Here is an 8,795-nt window from a genome sequence, read left to right on the forward strand (position 1 = left end):
CGATAGGGCAGACCCAGAAGCGCAGCCCGCGCAGGAATGTGCTGCGGCGAGCGGCGTCGCGGCAACGGGCGGGGGCAAGGGGAGAGGACGGGGCGGCGGAAGGGTCAAATCGCGCCAGGGAACGAGAGTCCGTACCCACCTTGCAAAACTCCACGCCACGGCCGGGACCACAAATCCCGGCATGCCTTGCGCGCGACAGGGCTTTTCCGGGGGGCGGCTAGCGCCGAATAAAATTAATGAAATTCATAAAATTCATAAAATTAATAAATCGATGCCGGGCACACAGCAGTCCCACAGAAAGCACGTCAGTGCTGGAAGGGAGGCACGGTGAGAGGCTATGTTGGGATGGCTACGCCACGCTAGGGAAAGCTGAAACCATTCGTGCCAAAAATGATGCCAGTCTGTCACCAGCAGCGAGCTGGTGTGCAGGACCGAGTCCTGTTCTTCATGAAACTGCCCTTGGCAGGCACGGTGAAGAAAAGCTGCAGTCAAAATATGAAGGATCTTGTAGCCTCAAGATAGGTAGGAAGATAAAGAATAGGGATCATAGTCACCAGTTATACTACTAAAGACATATCAATTTACACATTTGTAGGAAAATTGCCTCCTAAAGACTAAAATCTTAATGTCAAATGAGTAATACAGGCATTCTGCTTTGTGTATTTGCTTCTAGTTGTATAGTGGTTAGTACAGTGTAGCCGCAGCCCACTTCGATTTTTTTAAAAATAAAAAGAGATAAAGGCTTCTGGCAAGCTACCCTATCACTGCTGGGCTGTGAGAATTAACTGATTTCCCCTTAGTCCATTCATTTTTGATCCAAAGCATCTCAGGTGTTGTGCTTGGGAGCCTTGGCTGGGTGGGTAGCCTAAACTGGAGATCTGGGCAATTAGGATTTTCCTCACTAATTCAACACTGCTGCTGAAAGCTTGTGACCTTTTGCTTGTTTGGTCGACTTGGGGGGGTTCTGTTTGGTTTCTGTTTTGTTGTTTGGCTTTTGGGTTTTTTTTTATTTTTATGTAATGATTGGATTCACCATGCTTGCACAGGTGGAAGTGTACAAAGCTGGGTACTATGTCCACAGTCTGACTCTGCTCTGCTGCTTGTTGTCATGATAACGTTAACCCCTTATTTCTGAACCTTCTTTTTTCTTGCCCTAAATATAGGGTTTAAAAGCATTCATAGGAGCAAGCAGTACATGAAGTAATTAATTTTGTCACATTTACACTGTTCCTGTGTCCGCTCCTGAATCTGTGCATGTTGAGATACGAGGATTTTGTGCTAATTTCAGGAGGACATTTGCTGTCATCTTACATTTACTGCTCAGATAAGCATTGGCACAGAAGGGTCATATTCATTTTGGCACCCAGCTGATGACATCTGCCTTCTGAAACAAATAAATGTATTTCTCTTGGGTTCAGTTGTGCCAACACTGCAGGGTAGGGACAGTTTGGAAGGCATCTCCTCCAGTCTGTATCACTCAGTTCCATGACTGCTTTAATGTCCCTTCTGTGCTGTGAGGACGAGCAGTTTCTTGAAAAACATAAGGATCTTGTGGCTTGGGAGAAGAACAGTTGGAGGTGTGATGCTAGCTTGGAGCAGGCAGCTACAATTTTCTCCTGGGGACAGGGATGAGAGTTTTGTTTTGTCATTGTCTCTTATCGGTCATGACTTTTTGTTTTCCTACCAGCCTAGGGTTTTCACCGCACAAATTTTGGAGGCATGGGAGGTGTGAATGGCCACTGTGCAGCATCCTGGCCCCCTAGAAGAAACTAATTTTGACATTGGACAGTTTTTGAGTACTTCTTGAACAAAATAATATTGTCCTGAGAAGTTTGCTGTTGCACAATGAGATCCAGAGCTCTGCAGACAGGTTACTTCTGAAAGCAGCAACCACTCGGGCTATTGGCTCAGGGAAGAGCTGTAACTGGGGTAAGATTTCCCTAGGCTACACAAGGCTCTGCAGACTTGTCAACCTGCAGAACTGAGCTCAACTCTCCTTGGGTTTGTTCTCTCCCTGGGGTAGGCTTGTTACATCTACTTCCCTCCCCACCCTGACTCACAGAGAGCTGCAGCACCGGGAATCCAATGTCCCTCAGGCAGCTTGACTGCAACGTCCTGGCTGGAGCCATCCATGGCTCCCTGCACTGTGCCACCACTGGAAAAGCCATGTAGTACTGATTTCTCCTATGGGAAGAAGAAAACCAGCCCAGACTGCTGCTGTCCTCTTCATGGGACCCCTCTAAACCCCTCCTGGCCCCTTTAGCCCTGGAGGGATTGGCATGGTGTGGTGTATATTGGTCAGGTGCTTCCAGGCTGTTACATACTGGTTAAGGAAATGGCAGCTCATGCATGACCTGAGGCTCTGCAACCCAAATATATTTATTCAGAGAGGTGTGAGGTGCTCCACTGCTTGGATGCCAGTTGTCATTAAACAAAGACAATTGGTTTCCTGTGTACTTGCCTTTTGCGATTGATTGGTTTTGGTGTTTGAGATGCTGTGACCTCTGACTGAAGATAAACTACTTCCTCCTGCGCATATTCTCTCACAGCTAAAAAAGTAAGGCTGTAGCCCCTCCTTCAGCTTTGCACCAAAAGAACCTGTCACCAGTGTGGAGGAGGCTTGTTGAACTTGCCCAGGTCACTGAAGACACACCCTGATGGTTTAAACCTCACTTCCACAGGAAAGCTAGCCAAAACAAACAACTTTAAGGCAGGGTTTATTTCATTACAGACAAATTATTTTCACAGGGTTTACACCACCCCACCTCAGGTTGGCTCTGTGGCTGTCAAAAATCCCATGACAGAGACATGAAATATGAAATCTGTACTTGCAGAACAGCATGAAGCACACATGAGTGTTACCAGATGCAGAGTGGTAACATGCTGCTAAGCACTTTTGTATCAAAACCGATTTTTTTACTGATTCCTGCAGGATGCTGCAGTTTCTTCAGTGTCTGGATGCAACAGAATCCAGCCACTGTGCTGCAGCTAAAAGCCCACTGTCTGCTAGACATACAGCTGGATTTGCCAGGTATCAAGGAATGTCAGTTCTGGCTCAGAGCATGCTCTGGTTAGCCATGCTGGATACCATGAAAGAACAAGAGCAGGACAATGACAAATGGCACTTCCCCTACTACTCACCCAGCTTCTGACTACTTTCAGCTCTCTGGACTTTCTTCAGTCCTTACTGCTGTACCATGAGAGGATCAGAGGATCTGACCAGAGGATCTGCCTGAGAGGATCAAAGACCAGAGGGTACCAGGGCCAGCTGACAGCGGAACTGCCCAAGGCTGGTTATTGAGTGGATGTGCAGTCTGTGGGTGCCAGCAAACTAAGTGGGGCAGTGAGCCTTGAGGTCTTGCCATGATCAGGTATCTGCAGCTGGACGGAACAAGGATCCAGGGCTGGCTACTGGATAAACGAGCATCTGTCCTGTTACTAAAAGGCCCATGCTGTATGTCTTTTCTGTATGTTCCACTGCACACCTTCATTCCAGAGAGGGGAAGAGGATTATGGCATTGGTCCTGTTTCCATTTGCAGAAGTGCTGTTTTATAGTTTTATATGTATTTGTCTGTGTGGCTGGCCATGTGCACACACATCAGCGTGTTTTTGTCCTTACTGGGAGTACACACACAGCCTTCATGCTGCCTGGGCCTGGCGAGACAAAGATGAAGGCAGATTCACTTGGGCTATTAGGTTTATCACCTCCAACCAACACTTCTTCTGCAGGCAGGAGGTAATTTCTGCTAAAGAACATGGTTAAAATGCAGCCTTTGTGTGGCAAATAATTTTTTCACTACCTGTACAGACCACGTTCCTCAGTATTTTCTGGAGCAGCTGGATCTCTGCTACTGTGATGCTTTAATTATGATTAAAGTATAGGCCATCCTTTCTAGGCAGGCTGTTTGAATCCACCCCTGGATTACGCCTCCGTTGGCCAAAGCATGTCAGTGCTATGGTAATTACTTTACCAGTCAGCCTCTGCATCAGCAATGAAGGAAGGAGAAAGTGGATCTATAACACAACAAGCTAAGAGCTGACAATTCAATACTTAGGCTTATCCTGATGGGTATGACTGACTGTGTGAAGCTTGTGTGGCGAAAATAAGAATTTCTAAACTGTTCTTCCCTGAGTAGCAGCAACAAGCTAATTTGTGGGGTTTTAGTCATATATAAAGCAGGATGAGTCTATCTACACACTGTAAAGCCATCTCTCACACATTATTTTTGAGAATAATCAACAGTTATAATAAATCTTTTGGGAAAAAAAAAAAAAAGCATGGACTGTCTTTATTCTTTTACATGCCTGGCAGCTGCTGTCAGGATATTTTTGTTGGTGAAACACAACACCACTTCCTTAGAGATGAAATACTTGTGACAAGAGTTAACAAGGCACTTCTGTGAAAACATGACAAGTTTGCATGAATAATTTAACAGTGTAGCTGAGTTCAAAAATAGCTGCAAGATTCCAAATTAAGTATAGAGACAGGAGCTTTAAAAAGCCTTTTTCTCTACTTTAAGCAGCTTTTCCAAGAGATACAGAAAACCTATGAATCAAGAAGCTTCAGAATCCAGTGCTCTCCCTTGCCACTATCAACATCTTGTAGAAGCCTGCACTTTTAAAATCCTCTTTAGAGAATAATTTTTAAATAAACAATACTCAGAAACCAGTATAATTTCATAAAAGTTTAATGTTTGTTTTTAAAATAACACTATTTAATCGAGAAAGGAATCCACACATACAGAGTCTTCTTGGATGCTGGCAAAAGAACTTAAATTAGAGCCATACCCATGACCAGCAGATTTAACCCGTAAGAATATAGAGAAAGTTTCACTGAGTAGTCACATTAATAATAAGAAAAAGAATGTGCCCTCCAAAGAGAGGAGCAAAAGATACCATTCCAGTCATGCAAATCTGCACTCACCTTCTCAGAACAGGTTTCCAGAAGTCTGGAAATTCAACATAACATTTTCTTAGCTCCTGTGGAAAGTAATCAAGAGACAAAGAGGCAAAGACAAAGACTTGTTACAGCAAAATATGTTCATCCTAAAATCCCACTTGCTGGAGCATCTGGTGGGTTTGACCCTTACAATGCCAAATCTTAGACCCTTTTAATTGTTTCTCTCCCCTCTGCACCAAAACCCTTCAGTAGCTGAACAGCTAGTCTGGAAGGAATTTGTCAAGCTGTTAGACTGGAACGTTAATGGACAATGACTCAAACAATCAGCCACTTGGGTGCTCTTGCTGGATGTGCATCTCACAGCCCAGGTGCAGAGGGGGCTACAGCTGGGGTTTGAGACAGATAAGGGACAAGGCCAATAAAAAGACCCTTTGGAAGTGGAATAGCTGGGGAGGTATAGGACATTCACACATAGGCCTGAAGGTGTTCATCCCTCAAGACAGGGCATAAAATATGCTGCCATGTCTTAGAAGGTGTCATAAACCACAGATACCCCCAAAGTGCCCTCAAACTAATTTCTGAGGCCTTTCACCTATCCTTTCTCTCTTTTCTTTATACATTTTCTTACATGTTATTTTTATGCATCTGTATTGTTATATTTCTACAGATAATAATCAAACCTATATACCTCCTATCCTTTGCAACCAAATTGTTCTGAAAGAAACCTGGCATGTTTATTTATTTATTTATATTTATAAACACTGGTCATTTAGTGTCATTTTACTGTAATCCAACCCCCAAGGGTTGGATTATTAACAAGAACCTCAGTTACCTCACCTTCAAGGATGGGTCATAATACAAATGTAATTACAAAATGAAAACAGCTGTCAATGAACACACTGTGATTGTAGACAGTTCACTAGGAGAAGGGATTTGTAAGAAGTAGTATAACTAAAAGCTGTGTATTTCATGCTTTAGTCTAGGGTGCTAAACATATAAAGCATAAGGTTTCATCTTACAAACCCGAAATAAATGTTCAACCTGTAAGCCTTTCTTGTATTCTGAACCACAAATTCAACTCTTGGAGAAGTAATTGCACTTACTATCTTGGATGATCTCTCTTCTGCAAACATTGTAGCAGCTTGAGGCAAATTGTCATGCTTGTATCTTGTATCAAATGCCAGATAAATCAAATGTGAATGATGAAGGACTATAGCAATGCAAATATGGGATGTTTTTTTCACCCAGCCAAACTGAATCCATTGCACGACTTCATTCCGTGAATTACTTTTGTAACCCTAGCTTGGTCTCAACAGGGATACACTGATTTTGAACCATTCCCTCACCTTGGTAAAGCAATATAACATGTGAAAATAATTAGCAGAGGACATGAAATTTAAACAGTACCTGAAAAAAAAACATATTAAATGGGTTTAATTGCATTAAGCTTTCAGTTCTTAAGAGAAAATGCAGTGACAGATATTCCTTTGCTAATGGACTTTTAATATTTTTTTCCCCACTAATCAAGCATGTCTAAATACTTATCCTGCAGGTGCTTAGCTACAAGACTCCTCTCATCTAATTATTGGCACTTAAATTTAATTCCTGCTTTTTTCATCTCTGACATGATATGAATAGAGCCTAATGTGAGTGAGATCTGATATGAAGACCATCCCTGTAATTTCTTTACCAGATAGCTATTACAAGGGCATGGCTCCTCCTACAGCGTTATTTTGTTTCTATATTCATGGCTCCTAAAGCATTATTTTGTTTCTACATTCATCTAAAGTTTGTAAGCAAATGAAACAGGGTGGTAAGACAAATGGCTTGTAGTATTTCCGTGTTCTAAGGTTCTGGCTGAAACTCCCCCACAAAAGCATATACTTGAACAAAAACTGTATTTGATTAAGAATTGAAAACATTACTTTGTGTGCTCTACTGTCTGTAAAATGTAGATTCTTCAGTCAGGCTGCTGGAAAAGGAAATACTGTTTGCCTTGAAGCAGCTCTGATGCAGGTTTTATTACCCGCAGGTGTTCAACTATTCTCCACCACCTGCCCAGCCAATTCTAATGGCTCTGCTCTCTACATCCAGCACTGATGGACAGCTTCATGGGAATTGTAACAGCAGCTTGACTCATTTTACCAGAGCCTAGAACTGCTAAGATACAGTAATCAGCCTTCTCATCGCAAGGAAGATGACAGCCCAAGAAGAGGTGGAGGTGGGATCCGAAAACAGAATCCAGAAACTAATTCTAACTGTGGAGCCTTGGATTTCTGCTCTAAGGCAGAATATAACCGTCTGCAGCTGCGTTATTCTGCTCAAGTTGGTTACACACATGAATACATCCATATTGTCTGAAAACAGCTGACAGAAAGGATAGTCTAGCAACCATAACTTGCACCTCCCTCCTCTTCTTTCCAGACAGAAGCAGAGGAGTCAAGTAAAATAAATCTTATGGCTGCTTTGTACTTCCACACTGCTGGCATGTAAGCTGTTTGCACATAACCGTGCAACAGGCACAAAAGGGCTGAGGTCTGTCTCAGAGAATGATTTTGCTGCCTTTAACCTTTTGTAATGTTCTGAGAGAATAATAAACCAGCACAGTATTACATCAGGTGCCACATGAAAACCTGTCTCAGGTGACTTCTCCTGCCTTCTGCACTAAAGAAATATAGTTTTGTCATGCTTTAGGATGCACTGGTTTGGTGGGTGGTTGTGGTTTTTTTTTTTTTAAATCTTCTGCTATCATCACTTACTTTCATAGGTATTTCTAAAACCTGTTTGGGGTTTACCAGGATTAAAAAAAAAAAATTACATTTGCCCACATTTCCTACTGTTTCCATGAGAAAATTTAAGTTGTCTGTGAAGCTTCTCTTAGATAAGTATTAAGCATTTATTTCCACCCTTGGCAAAAATTAAGGAATCATAAAACCACAAAGACTGGAAAAGATTTCTAAGATCATGGAGTCCAACTGTTAACCCAGCACCATTGTGTTCACGACTGACCCATGTCCTCAAGTGCCACATCTAAGTGTCCTTTGAATACTTCCAGGGATGATGATTCCAGAAACAGCATGATGATTCTGCCAAACAGCAGAGACCTTATATCTTAATCTACTACTTATACGTTTTATCACTAGAGCACAAATACATTAGTAAAAAAATTACTAAAAGAATGATGGTTGCTATATTTCTCACCTGCTCACACACTATTTAAAATTCTAAAACAAACAAAAAATCCCCCCAAAAGCCTATGTACTGCTTAGTTAAAACTTAGTCAAAGACAAGATTCCCTCAAGCTAGAAGCAAGGCTTACCTACACAACAGACTACCCCAGGAAAAACTAGTTTTGCCTAAAACATTTGAAGGTTTTTTTTCCCCTTTCCAAATGTACATTCAAAAAGACTGGAAGAAGTATTTAAAACTCACCTGGCCTTAAAACAGACTGATAGCATGACTGCAGCTTTTCTATGTCTCTTCTCCAAGCGCTTCTTAATCAAGCTTGGCTTTGCAACAAACTTCATCCAGGAGAAAGGATGTACCAGCCTCCATCATGACAAACTAAAGGTTACAGCATCAAATCACTTAAGAGTTAATCCACTGTTCTTTAGATTTACTAGGTATTTGTGCCTGGTTTGAAGTAGTGTAAAAATAGAAACATTCAAACTATATTTGTTTCCTTCCTATCAGAAGCTTTCTGAAAACCAGGAAAAGGCAGCTTCTTGTGCTTTCTGCAGATTTTAGAGAAGTATATCAGGAAGGAGAGGTAAGGTATTGCACCATTCCAACAGACAAATAAATCCCCATTAACTCACCCCTCCTCCTGAGGATCTTGAAGAGTCGAAGGCCAGCCTTGAAATTAGGCTTCCCAGTCAGTGCACTATGCTACAG

Source organism: Taeniopygia guttata, chromosome 3 (assembly GCF_048771995.1).
Source record: "Taeniopygia guttata chromosome 3, bTaeGut7.mat, whole genome shotgun sequence".
Classification (NCBI taxonomy): domain Eukaryota; kingdom Metazoa; phylum Chordata; class Aves; order Passeriformes; family Estrildidae; genus Taeniopygia; species Taeniopygia guttata.